Source organism: Dermacentor silvarum, chromosome 10 (genome assembly GCF_013339745.2).
Source record: "Dermacentor silvarum isolate Dsil-2018 chromosome 10, BIME_Dsil_1.4, whole genome shotgun sequence".
In the NCBI taxonomy this organism is placed as follows: Eukaryota; Metazoa; Arthropoda; class Arachnida; order Ixodida; family Ixodidae; genus Dermacentor; species Dermacentor silvarum.
In genome coordinates this window covers 71279022-71293903 of record NC_051163.1, presented here as the reverse complement: position 1 = coordinate 71293903, position 14882 = coordinate 71279022, and the positions used below count along the sequence as shown (strand labels likewise).

General features: G+C 44.6%; 1 long non-coding RNA gene across 1 annotated transcript; it reads left to right on the top strand.

The window, feature by feature from the left end:
- Nucleotides 1–324: 324 nt before the first annotated feature.
- LOC125940754 (uncharacterized) lies at nt 325–12882 on the top strand. The gene is made up of 3 exons (XR_007463957.1): nt 325–450; nt 2075–2170; nt 12731–12882. It is a non-coding gene; the product is annotated as an uncharacterized LOC125940754 (long non-coding RNA).
- The last annotated feature ends 2000 nt before the right edge of the window (nt 12883–14882 follow it).

Below are 14882 nucleotides of genomic sequence, written 5' to 3'. Positions count from 1 at the left end.
CAGTGTGATCTATTCCTGTTTGTTTGCGCGCGCTCACACCACGCTTGTTCATTCAGTTAGTAATAGTCGGGCCACATTTTCCAACGCACGCAACACATGCAATGCTGCCCGGATCGGCAGTGCAGCACTACAGGTATGTCCCTTAATCCATCAATAATCATCGCCAATGTTTACGAACGGTGGTCGCAGCTTCCCAGCGTCCTAAACTGTTGAGATCTCCTTCCCTGGTTTAATGGCCCAACGTAATACCGTCGGTACATGAGAGGGGGCGGCTAGATTTACGACGGGGATGCATGCAAAATGCAGCCTCCGTCGAGAAGTGTTGCAAGCTAAATTAACCTACTGTTGTTAACTGGCAATGCAGCGACCGCTCGCAGTACGTGGCCAGCACAGTCATCGTGCTGTGCATCGTAGCCCTGGCGCTGGGCTACATCTTCACGACGACAGATCGTAAGTCAAAAACTTCAAGCTTCGTTAAACGGCGTTATGCGGCATTGACTGAGAGGTAGGGGGAATGAAGGAGGGGAGGGGTGTACGACTTAAACGCTACGTGTCGCTTGGTAGACTGCCACAAGTTTCTGCACATGAACGTGTGCCACGATAACGAGCGCAAATGGCTGGATGACGCCCTTACGTTCTGTGCTTACGAAGGCTTTCCGGAGTATAGAGCGGGCTGGGTGTCATGAAGGCGGGTGTATCTTTACAAAGAAGGCGCTTTATTCCTGTGCAGATGCGCCATTTAGGAGTTTGTTCATTCGGTCGCTGACGCAGCAATAATTAGGAGGCCCTGTGAATAGTTTTAAATGAACTTGTCCGCTGGTCGGCGACACGTGGTACGAGCATACCAGGACTATCGCACTACTGTCGGCAAGGTGCCTAACCTAACCTAAGCTTAACATAACACAACCTAAACTTACAAAACAAATCGAATGAGTGAAACTTTTTAATGCTCCCGCATTATTAAGCCCGAATAACTGGAGCTCATATGTGCTTTGCTTTAGATTGCTTTTAAGAGTATACAGTGGGTTCAGTTTCAAGAACACGGGTGTATAGGGAACACCTTATAACTGTAATAACTATAACTTGGTTGTCTAGGAAGTACTGGAAGTTGTGTATCTAAACCCGTTTCTGGTGTGTTATGGTGAGTGTTCTGGTGAATATCACTGCATGGTTTCAAACTTGCTTTCAAAAAAATGCCGGAAATGAGGCGTTTTATAATGAATGTTTTCAGTAGTTCGGGAATCCAGCAAGCGTTCGCATTCTTTTTTACCTACGAGCCGTTCAAAGAAACGCGACTATTTCAAGGGAATGTGACCTGTCTTCTTGAAAGATTTCTAAATTTGTATATTGTAAAAATAATAAAATTAGTGGACGAGCGCTGTAATAGTACTATGTATAGGTTATCTGTTTTTCGTGAACCTTGCAACAGTTTCCGAATAGTGCACCACCAGAAAAAAACGCATATTGCGTTTTAGGAAGGGAAGCGATACAGCTACCTCTACTTTTAACTATGTGATGCGTATTGTGGTCCGCGCGGCCTGAGTCTGACAAAAATCTACACCCAACGGCCAGATTACCAAAGGCACGCATCGCCACATAGTAGGTGACTAGTTTCCAAGGGCTATTTCTACCAGACATTTTATTTCGTAAATTCACGCATTGCTAAAAGCTCCTCCAACGTTACCGAGAGTTCCGGTAGAGATAGTGGCATATAGTGGAAAGATACACAAAAGATATTTGTTTGTCTGTTTTAAGAAATTTGTGTCCGGCTTCTATAGGGCCTTAAGGCTTGCGCTTCAAGAACTGGTTAACGACGGAACACACCTTATTTCTGGTAAAACGGGAATATCATGGTGTTCGAGGTCAAAGGAACTGTGTGGGATTAGCAACTGCTGCGGTCCGATTCGTGTGGATTGCATGTCTACCTCCAGTACATGAACTGAGCCTCCGTAGTGTAGGAAAAATGGACAAAATTTTCATCTTGACGTATATCGGGTTGGAAATATATTGAAAAGGCGTCGTATAACTTGCTATATTGAAAAGGCATCGATATTGCTTCACAATTGCGTTCAAGGTGCCGGCCCGACATCGACTGCCGTCACGACTGCGGGGTCTCCAGCATAGCTGGAAACAACTAACCCTACGACTACGAAGGCTCCAGACATTCCAGGTGAGAGTTGAGAACACGACGCATCGCAAAGAACCATGGAGCGATAAATATTAGCGGGAATTAGATTGTGGCGGGTTCCGCAAACGTGTCGATGGACGGCACGTTAATCCACACAACACAGAGAGCACATGCATAGATGGGCCCATGCACAACACATAGTGCTTCGTGTATGTGCCTCTTTTGTCCATCAAATGCGATCCCGTGCAGCAGTGTTGTTTTCTTACGCGCGAGCGTATAAGACCTCCCCCCCCCCCCCCTCTTCTGTGAAAACGGCGAGCTATGCGTGACCGTGTGGGAAGCAAGCCCCGGAGGAAGAAGGCGCCTGGAGGTGGAGAAGAGAACCAGAACCACCCGGTTTGGTTCCTTGTCGTTCGTGCTTCGACGCCATGGTGCTCGCTGTGCATGTTCGCGTCGTTCATACGCTTGCGCGTAGCCCGCTTTCACGAAGTGAAACGTCACTACCTTTTTATTTGCGAATAACTATAGAAGTTATTTGGAGGCTTTCTATAGTGAGAAATTGTCTTCATGTTGGTATTCTTTTCTTGTTGCATTTCAAGGCACATTTCGCGTTGGTCTCCCAGCCGTTATCCACTAACGGCGAACCGTCAAAGAAAACTTAATATTTAACCAAATCAGCAGCGACGGACACGGCATGTGCATTTACTAGTGTGCTAAGTACGAGCGATCCGGTGCTGATTGGCGTGGTTCCAAAAAAAAAAAATATTGCAGTTTCAGACGAGCTCAGCACGGCCATTTGCTTTACGGGACCAATTGTCATCATTTGAAACATTTGCTTTGATCTTACTAAACATTTTCTCAATGATATGTATAACTTTGATTTGTATATTGCTTAGGCCTTACTCTGGTTCCTTTATATATCCATGCAAATCTACCTCAAGCTCGTTACATGCAAGTGCGTTCACAATTGCACTAGTAAAACACCATAACATAATTGTCAATATATAGGTACAGGCAACAGGCGGGAACTCAATATTGCGGCACCAGGCGAGCGCTTGCCAACTCGCAACTTGCCAACTTGCGCTAGTCAACTTGCAACGAAGCATGCGCATGGTGTCGATCCATGGAATTTCGAATGCGTCTCCTCTCGCTCACATCGGCCGTCCAATTCAACCCCTTCTGGCCAGCCCGCTCATCAATATCGTGAAAAGAGTGACATGTGTTACACTGCTTGCCTTTCTTCCATGACCGAAGAAGCAACCAGCAGCGCTGCAGAACAGCGAGTTTTTTTTTCTTGAAGTCAATCTTTTAATACAAAAACGTGGCTACGTTGATTTGCGGTAGCTCAGTTTCTATGAATTTGTCCTGCTGAACGCAATGGCGTGGGTACAACTTCCTTCAGTGCTGGCTGTGCTGCTCTGCAAGCAGACGAAAATAAGCGCCTGTACTTTTATTGAGCGAAGCGTAAAGAAAGACTGGTGGTATCGCATATTCCATAGCCTTCATTGCGGTATTTCATACAGCGGTGTTGTTGATTTTGGGCATGCCGGCCGTGGTTGCTTAATGGCATTGGAGTTAAGCTGCGAAACACGAGGTTGCGGAATCGGACCCCGGCTACGGTGGCTGCATTTCGATGACGGTGAAATGCAAAAACACCCGTGCATCCTGCATTGAGCGCATTTTAAAGAGTTCCAGACGATTCGAAGTAATCCCGAGTCCTTCAGTTTGGCATGCCTCATAATCGCATCGTGGTTTCGGCGCGTACAACCCCACAATCTAGTTTTTTTTATTTGAGGCACGATGCAAATAATGCAAAGGGTTCAAGCATGAAGAGGAAGTGGCTGAGGGTAAAGAATGCGCCACAAAATGCAACGAACGTTGTTGCGTCCGTGTACGGGGTCGTGGCATGGCAGCCTGCTTGGGTGGTGCATTAGCGAAAAACTGACTATGAGATCGGCTGCTTATTAAAAGAACGATATCAGTATTCATTAAAGGTAACCATGTGCCTGAGCACTGTAGCAGATCGCAAACCTCCAAGAACGGGGGCTGACTCGAGACTTGAAATCGGTGCATGTCACCTCGCGACTCGCTCTGATGCTACATAAATGATGTGAAATTATGGTAGAAGCGCAGAAGTTTTGATTGCATCATATATATAAATAACCAGCGCGAAAACACACGGACCACGAGAAGAGAACAATAGAGCGCTCTACGTGCATTTAAAGTGGGTGAACACAAATATACCCCAACACTGTCTAAATTAAAAATAAATTATGGGGTTTTACGTGCCAAAACCACTTTCTGATTATGAGGCACGCCGTAGTGGGGGACTCCGGAAATTTTGACCACCTGGGGTTCTTAACGTGCACCTAAATCTAAGTACACGGGTGTTTTCGCATTTCACCCCCATCGAAATGCGGCCGCCGTGGCCGGGATTCGATCCCGCGACCTCGTGCTCAGCAGCCCAACACCGTAAAGTTTGATTGTAAACACACACACACACACACACATATATATATATATATATATATATATTCATAAAAAATAACGAGAAGCGCTCTTTTTTGGTTCGTGTCTGTCGCTGTTCCATGTGTCTGTGAAGTGCCTTGTCTATTACCGTTGCAATATTTCTGGTGTTATAACTTAACACTAACAGACGAGACACACAATGTAAGTGTACATTCAAATCGTAAATATCAGGCGCGCGAGATAGCGCAGTACAAGGAAAGAGGCTTCTTGTCCTTGCTTTTTTGCACTTCACAGGCACACAGAACAGAGAAAAACACTGATCAAAAATGAACACTGCTCGTTATTTATGAATACGCATATATTTGTTTTTACAATCAAACAGTTTTAAGTAGAGTGCACTATTCTCTTCTCGTGGTCTGTGTTTTCGCGCTGGTTATTTGTAACGCAATCAAATCATCTTCTGTTGGCGTGAAACTATTCTCCTACTGAATTGCTTCAAGACGAGAACTAAAACTCCTTAACGGAATTGATGTACACTATCTGCCCAGGGCGTTTGCATTCATTATACATACAGCGAATTCATTTGATGAGCACAGTGGAGTGTGCCATTACCGCTGACGTCTGATGAATCGACACATCGACAGCTAGAGAAGGCGGCAGTTGTTATTGATGCCGTTCAATTTAAGAATTACAAGTAGCCACATTTTTCAATGCTGCTCTGAATGGCTTGCGGTCGGTGAAGAAATTGTAGAAATTCTAAGGGAATACTGGCACGTTTGCAGCCAAGTAACTTTTGCCGGTTTATTCTTCTCGGCTGAAATTAAAAATACCACGTGACTAACCGTCCGCCCGCATCAGAAAGCAGCGCCTTCAAAGACTCCGCACGAGTTAGTGAGCTATCTGTCCCGGCACGCTGTCGCCAGCTCTGCCAGCTCTGCCACTGCAGAGCTGGCGCAATGCAATGGCGCTGCACATGACGCAGAACATTGTTTCGTACCTGCGATTTCCCTAAATCACAGTCACTGGCTTTTTATGTCCTTAAGCTTCATTTTGTTTGCGTCATGATAGAGCATACGCGATGGAATTAAAATACGCAATAGAAGAATGAATTCTTATTTCTTTATGTACATTTCCTGCTTTCACACATTATTGTGGAGTATGTAGCTGATATGAGCGAGGGAGGTGCAAGCTGGAGTCGGCTAGCGCAAGACAGGGGTAATTGGAGATCGCAGGGTGATGCCTTCGTCCTTCAGTGGACATAAAGATATAGGCTGATCATGATATTGCTCATATAATTCGTTTCCTCGGTTCAAAACCTTGTCTACCAAAAAAAAAAAACGGCACGCTTTGAAATGGCTCATGTCATACCGCCTGTTCTGCAAAATCCAAGTACAGGAGCGTCATTTCGTTCGTCCCTATTAGCATACCGCGACCTTTGTACGGAGTTACAGTGGACATTGCGTGCACTACAAAGCTGGTACATTCTCTGCGCTAATGTTATGTAATATAAAATAACATTCCTCTTCTGCAGCGCTTTCATGTTGCTCCTTAATTCATGGAACGCGGGAAACAAACGCAAGCCATGTTTGAACCTGGCTTCCGGTTACGCGACGCAAAAAATGCCTTGGGGCGCTGAACACCAAATCCGAATCGCCTTTCGCTGCATTCTACTGCAGTCTGGACAAATATTAAAACATGTTTCTCTATATACAAAAAACCAACGTGAACAGACGTGATCTGGGGAAATTTCAACAAAAGGGAAGGGGTATGCGTAATGTCCTGTGTGTAAACAGAATTAATAGCGTTTTGCGAAGTGTTTTGAAGATCGCTCGAAATAAAACGCGTGCATGAGATGGACTATATACGCTCTCACAGTAATTCACCATGAAGTCAAGTATGCATATTACAGATCCGGAGAGAAAACTTGCAATAGGCAACGCACATTAGGAAATCGCGAAATGCTACTTTTTTGGCCTCCTGTTCGTGCCAGTAAAAGTGTGTGATGGTTTAAAAAATATAAAAGTACTTTTCTTTTGAAAGCTCTGTCAAATACGCAACAGTTTCGTATTGCGTAAAAAAAAAGTATTGTCCATCTCACCTCAGTCGAGGGTTTTTTCGTGCTGGAGCATATGCGTGCGCTGCTGAAAAAATTGGTTGGTTAGGTTAAGTAAAAAATTACGTTGATGTGATGTCCTGTACACCCAGTGCAACTGTCCGTACATCAAGCACCCCCGAAATTTCTTTATTGGGCCGTGCCGAACTAACAACGGTTTACTTAGTACTGTTTGCCATTTGCCGCCATCCATAGGCGAAAATTTATTTTTCCGGGGGTGCTGGGGCACGACCAGCTTTCCGAAACCTACCCGTATACACACACACACACACACACACACACACACACACACACACACACACACACATATATATATATATATATATATATATATATATATATATAAAGAAGGAAAATCAGAAGCACAACTTCGCGGTTATCTTAGGTTTATTATTTACCCAACAGTTTCGGTCGGTGGACCGACCTTTTCAAGGTCGGACACCGACCGAAACTGTTGGGTAAATAATAAACCTAAGATAACCGCGAAGTTGTGCTTCTGATTTTCCTAAATACGCTTGGACCATTGAAAAATCCAGTTACTATATATATATATATATATATATATATATATATATATATATATATATATACCCTCGCCTAACAATTTTCTTTTTCTAGCTTTATGGTAACTTCAGGCAAATTGTCGCGGTTGTCGTCGCCGTGATGTTCCGCATATCTCCAAAAGTCATATACATAAACGACCCATACCCTGTGGGTGCGGGAAGCACGCAACAGTGAGCCGAAAAGGATGGCGGCTTGATGGGCATTATTTCCCACGCACTCAATATTCGGGTTAGTTGTAGGTCACGTAATCAAGCGCGAATGGGAAGGAGAGCACGCGTCTTCTCCTCTAGCCCTGCCGTAGCTGTGAATGATTGTGCGCGGCTGAAGTTTGTGGGGCCCGCGTGCCGTATCTAGCTGTTGGTAACTGGCAGGTTTTTTTCAGGGTCAAAAAAGCACGCAAAGTATTTTGAAGTGAGGTGAACATAACATCAACATATTCTCTAGATATAGGCTATTTAGTTGGCTACCTCCTTCTCTTTCAATAATATAATACAACTTTGTCCTATGTATATATTTAAAGAAAGTGTCTGTGCATGGTGTTCTCAGTGGAAATTAAAAAGAATGTTAAAAAATGTAAAAAAGTGAGGAAACACGGGTGAGGTAGCCGCCGCTAGTGCTTCTCATGCGCTTGTCCTCCTATTGTCAGGATTTGCCGAAGTAAAGCGAAAGTATAAATTAAAAGCCGTGCACGTCCACACCAACAACGGTGCCGTAAGCTTTTAGCCACAACAAAAGTGAAAATGTGGAGGCACCGCAAGAGATTCGTCAAATTATGTGGGTAACAGAACTCCGCTAATGACATTTTATGGGGCATGGGGCTCAGCCCCCCCGGGAAAATTCCGGAGGGGGCTCGAGCCCCGGACCCCCCCCCCCCCCCGTGGTCGGCGCCTATGCCGCCCTCCTTCTCTAAAATGTCTGGCATACGTGGTGGCTAGAATATGCGGGTAGGAGACCTTTATTTAGCCCAACAGGTTTGTGCGATTCTTCAATAATCCTAAAGCGGAGTTCTCCTTTTTTTCAGCCTAATATCTAAACTTGCTGCGGTGAAAGCCAATGGGAATAACTTTGTAACGTCTGTCCTTCGTAAACTATGATTGGTTTAACTTACTTACGCGTGTTAGCGGGGCGGAGTATTGCTGTTTTCAGTGTTCATCAAGCGTCAACCACTTTATAAGTTTACTGTAAGCTAAATTGCTTATAAATAAGTATTATTTACTGATTCAACGTTGGCAAGGCTGAAAGGCAGGCAAATGTTCAATTTTTGTTAGGAATATCTAGTACATAAGAAAACGCGTTCATCTGGTCGTTATAGGATAAGGCATAAACGCTCACACGTGCCCGAACCGCAGTATTGCTCATCGTTTTGGTCATGCGATACTTCTTCCACGCGATTATGCCGGCGTTTTTTTTTTTGTTTGTTTCCTTGCCTCTTCTGAGCTTTATTGTTGAAAAGATCCCTTCGTTAAGGTGTTCGTAATGCTAACACCCGTATTTCGCTGAAAAACTTAATATTACCAGCTCCTTGGCGTCGCGTGGCACTGCAGGCTTTTCTCGCGATTTCCTTTTCATTAACTAAGACGCCGTGCGCTTTGCGTAGCAGTGAGCGGCAGATGTCAGATAGCGTCACCACATAATCTTTTCACACTTAGTTCACGGCACTCACCAGCTACTCAGTTTCGATTACAGATAAAACATTTTTTTTCCCGCAGTGGTGAGTAAATTGAATTTCTGCTCTTTCTTCTAATGCGGGGTAAATTGTGAGCAGCAGAAAGCATTCAATTGTTATTATCTACCTACTGTAACTAATGAACTTATCATTGGAGGAAAGCTACCGATATGGATTACCGGCTATTTCGTTCTAGCACTTGCTCTGATGCTCACACTAACGTTTCAGGAATGTTCGGTGGTCTTCGCTAGCACACACGATATACTGCATCTGATTTTCCTGCAATAAGAATGCGAGTGGGCCGACATAGTGCTAACGGGTCCCATAGAAAAAGAAAGCATTGCTGCTATCTATGGTCTACCCATTATATCGGGCGGGCAGACACATCGCCTGCGCTGTCCAGCCTGGGCGGATGGAACGCAGGCAATATGATAAGGTGACGTACCTAAACATAGCAGCACTCATAATCAGCGAGACGATGCGAGCCGTCTGCCGTGATGTGTATTAACCAATCACTGTCTAAAACATGAGCACTAATAATAAGTAGGAGATCCGGAAAACTACGGCCTGCCCTTTCCCGGTAAGAAGATTCTGAAAAATTTTCATTTCTTAACGCTTTCTCAGACGAGATAGATACCAGAAATGTTGGCTTCGAGTTGGCCTTGTTGGAGTTCGAGTTGCGAGCTGGCCTGAAAACTCAGTTCTCATTCATTCTAGAGGTTCTTGTTCGATAATCTGGTGCAGAAAGTAGAGATGGTCCAAAAGGGGCACCCCGCATTATTATTCCAGTCATTCACTTTCAATTAACTTTTTCACATGACGCAGCTGCACGCAGCTATTCCTTAGTGGGCAAACTGCTTTTGCAGTCATCTGACCGTTGTATTAGGCCGAGATTGTCCCATTTCCGTTCTACTGTGTATCTCTGAACGAGCGTGTCTGGCAATATATTGGTACATTTGGTAATTTACAGTAATATATCCTAAAGTTAAACCTAGGGCATGTACACTTGGACTCGGAACTAAGGAAACAAACGGAAGCCATGATTCAACCTGGCTTCCGATTATGCGATACTAAAAAACAGGGCCTCAGGCACGCACAGTTGGACTCGGAACAGTCAGCGAGTTTTACTGATATTTGCCCAGACTGCAGTTGAAAGCAGTGAAAGGCGATGTGGTGTTCAGCGCTTTGAGGCCTTGTTTTTCAGCATCGCAGTATCGGAAGCCAGGTCTCATCGTGACGCTCAGCAGCGCGAGCGTCACCATTCTTGTCTTAGTGGTAGGAGCCGCTGTCTTTTTGAAGATGTCCGAAAAATTCCCTGTCCTTTTAAAGCGTGCCAGCGTCGTCACATCAGTCTCGGCATTATTTACCACAAAGCAGCCATCATGCAACGATGTGCCGCCATGCAACAACGTCGGACAAACAGTTTGAATTCACTGCACAGACTGTTCCAGTCGGAAAAAGCGTGGCACTTCAGGTGACCCGGGTTCGCCCTGCTCTTGCGCCATCTGTTGGAACATTTTATTACTGTTAGGTTAAAGCCAGATACAGAGCCGCTGCTTCAGTGGGATTGTTTTCCCGATGTGTGCTGCCATTTTTGTTTTGGCCGCCTAGCGGTGTCGCGCAGTATTATATAGAACATTAGTTTTATATTATGCTAAAACTAGACAGACGCACATTCATTTTGATGTATATTGTGCAAGAGATGTTCATTTACTAACGTAAAAACCAGTGCACGGTGCATACTTAATGAATGCCGCGGATTACGGTTATGCACATATATCTTGCCTCAAATAGGCCTGACATTTCTTTTGCGCTATATAATGTTGACGTGTATGACCCCTTGCCACCAGTGCTAGTTTTGGCCGGTCGGTTGAATCGAGTGACAGACAGACACGACAGACAGACACAACATGACGGACAGACACAAGACACGCCGGACAGACACAAGACACGCCGGACAGACACAAGACACGCCGGACACACACAAGACACGCCGGACACACACAAGACACGCCGGACAGACACAAGACACGCCGGACAGACACAAGACACGCCGGACAGACACAAGACACGACAGACACGACACAAGACACGACAGACACGACACAGACACGACACAGAACGACAAGACACGACACAGAACGACAAGACAAGACACAGAACGACAAGACAAGACACGACAAGACAAGACAAACAGTTTGACAGTGCTTCGACAGTGCGAAGTCGAAGCACGTGCAGTGATCCACTTTCTGTATTTGAAGGGACAAGATGCCAAGACGATTCACGGCGAGACACAGACACAGACAGACACAGACAGATACGACAGACACAGACACAAAGAATTCACACAGAGAAAGACACAGAATTCACACACAGACAAGACAGACAGACACAGAATTCTCACACAGACAAGACACGGCAGACAATACAGACAGACACAACAGACACTGAATTCACACACAGACAAGACACGACAGACAAGACAGACAGACACGACAGACACAGACACAGAATTCACACACAGAGAGACACAGACAATGTTTTCACGTTTAGGTAGGCCTAGAAAGACTATAGTCTTAAAAAACAACTCTTAACCTATGCTAGAGATTACATGCCGAGGATGGGTATTACGATTAGTCATAATACGGATGCGCTTTGTGTTTCTCCCTTCTGCAGGCATCGCAGTGCCGTCGCGTTTAGTAGTCAGTTGTGCCCGTAGACAGTTCTGAGAAGACTACACCCACAGAAAAAAATACTGCTTAAAAAATTGCTTACTGGCTCAAGCAATAAAACCAGTTCACCTCGAATGAAATGCCTTCAGTTGTGCGAAAATATACTTCCTTGATGAACGGTACAGTCCCTTTAACAGTTTTTTTATGCATGAAGTAGCAAAAATACCTAAAATATTAACGTAATTAGTCGCACCGTATGGGTAGCAGTCTTGAAACTTTCTTGCACTCTTTTTGCAAAATAGATTTATCAGAATTCGTTCATTCAAGGAAGTTATGCCTTGCAATGTCAGGGGATGCAATTCTTAAACTACAATACGTGGCCTAAATCAATAAGCTAGAAACCTAATATTATTTTGCGAATTCTGTTTCTCCCTTCATCGTAGAAATAGGGTTGGCCTGTTGTAGTAGTCCTAGTCGTACGTTAGGGTTTCAGTACATGCCATATGTGAAGTATTTTTGAAAATGTCTCCCCTCCAAATATATACGCTCTAGTACCTGTTTAGTTTCCCCTTGCAGCTACCAAATAATGGTCGTGGTTTCTTTGTTTCAACGTACGAAGTTAGACACAAGCTTCGTACTTTCTACTGGCCCTCACAAACACTAAATCTGAAGCACTATCTGTATTCCTTATACGAGTACATACTGCGTTTCACACACACTGAATGTTATTCGGCACGATGCGGATAGCGCAGCAAAAGTGCCTGTTCGGTTTACAGATCTACGTCACTTAGCAAAGTACTTGCTTGAAGATGACCCAATTATGTTTTCTAAGTAAAACAGGCATACGCGTCTGTCAGCAAGCTCTATATTTTCTAACAGTTTCACCAAGTAGTCCTATAGTTACGCTGTGGTGCAGGTATGAATATAGCGCGATACAAAAGCCCCTTCTCGCGTTGTAGGATAAGTGAGTGTATAGGAAGAGAATTAAGGCGATTGGCATGTAATAATCCTCTCGTCTTCGTGATTTTGTGCAATAGATTTATCACTCGTACGTAAGGGATCGGGGTGGGGGCACCTTGCAACATCGGATGTGGACTACATTCACGCAAATGTTTCAGGCACGGTCATATGCATCACAACTGGGATCAAGGTAGACAATGAGATCAACAAGACCAAGAAGGCTTTCAATGAGCTGTGTTCGAAAATTTTGGTTTTGTTCAACTATGACGCAACGAAAAACTTGACGCAGAGCTCCGAGACAAGTGGCAAAAAGGAACGTAAGTACACTTAGTCTGCAAAAAGTCAGCTGCAACGTCTCGTTTTGTATTTCTCGACCTGAATTTGCAGGAGCATAATAAATTATCGCTATAAAGCATTCCAGCTTTCACCGATGCAGCAGCGCCAAAATTGGTGATAAATTGACACCCTCATCTCTTGTCGCACTATTTTCGTCTAGATTTGTCGTTTAGTCGGGGCTGTCAATGAAGGAGCGCTTCAGCTGACGCAAATTGTTTTTTCCGCGTTAACGGTAAAGCGGCGAATAGCGAAGGACCGCGTGAATCCAAGCGTCAGTGATGCCAAGGAAAGGAAATAGGAACTTTTTGAGTTGAAAACATAGTATGTGGGGGATTTAGGGTGGTGACACCAACATTTTGAGCGCTATTTACCGCCAAATTTGGTGGGTAGCCATTTTGGTCCCCAATCCTTTGTTTTTTGGCACGCTCTCATGTACTGTGATGTACTCGTTTAATATAGTAGTTGCCTTTTCCTTTTATTTTAACCCATCAAACTTACTTTTCTATTGCATGTCGTGCGACACATGTAAAGCAACAAGTTATAAGGCACGATGGCGTGCTCGTGGTAGCATTATCTCACGCCAAGAACGGGAACTGTATTAAGCATTGTAGTTACCGTCCAGTTGTACATAATATGTAAAGGGTGTTTTTCGAAGTGTGCTGTAATAAGACTGTCCTTACTAGTCTATTCAACTAAAACCTAGACGTGCAGTGTACGGCGCTCAGACGCGCTATTTGTTTCGGGCTGCTGAGGCCAAAGTTTATTAAAAAGGTGATTTTACGTCACCAAGGGTTGCGGGAAATGTGGTCTGTCGGCTGGTCTTTCACCATTTTGTGCCCCAGATTTAACGGGCCAATTCAGGTGACGGCGGCAAGTACCCTTACAAAGGCTGTCACCACCCTAAAACAGGGTGAATGTAGGCTCCCTAGGATAAACTGGCAATGTATGCCCCTCTGCACCCCGTAATCGAACCGTAAACCCCACATTGTGTGTGCGAAGCGCTACCAATACACCCACAACAGCGGCAGTTCCTATGTCCACTTCTGTCGGTGGGCATGTACTGCAGTGAGTTAATGTTTTAACGGCATCCCCTTTGAAACGGGGCTTTGACAAAATAGTCACCTAGCCTGGTTGATATAATCAGATATCTAGCATTCGTTCATTCAAGGAAGATACGCCTTCCTTGAAGTTATGTTGCTTGTCAGCAAGCAACACAACGTCGCCCGCATAATATAAACCTGGAAGGTGCTCCTTACTATTGTGCCGTATAGTTTGTATGAGAGATTAAACCCGATATTGATTCCTTCTAGCGCCCTTTCGCTTCTTACCATGTAGTACATAATAAACAGCAGCGGGGGGAATAAAGTCATAAATTGTTTCTTTCTTGATTTCGTTTTTTTCGTTTGAGGTAATCATAGGTTTCTTTTCCATTGCCGCGACCCATGCAATTGTCTCAGCCTCTCTCGCTTTGCGTTTGACGTTCTTTGTTGCCGCGTTGCTGACCATACTGGTCGCATACTTGCTCGTAAGCTTCCTAGTTTTCTTCCTTCACTGTGAGTCAGTGTTGTATCAATCTCTTCCCTGCTTTTATTTATATTAATACTCTAAACGTCTCTATCTCGACTGCCACACCACGACGCGCTTCTAAATATCTTGTACCTATGACTGTGAGAGCAAATCAGGTTGTATCAACCTCTTCCCTCTTTTTTTTTCATTAATACTCTAAACGTCTAAACATCTTGACTGCTGACCGGTTGATGCTTCCGTCCACGTTAAACCCAAGCGCTTCTGCAAGGTGTACGTTACTTACGGGTGTCACTGGGTAAATCCGTTCGCATTCCATTAGGATGTGTTGAATGATCTCCGGATTTTGCAGCGCAGCTGTTAATGGTTAGTTGACCAGCCAGCGTGTACTATTATGAGCAATATGAAAGGGAACGCAGGAACGCGTAGCAAACACCCTCGAAACAGGGT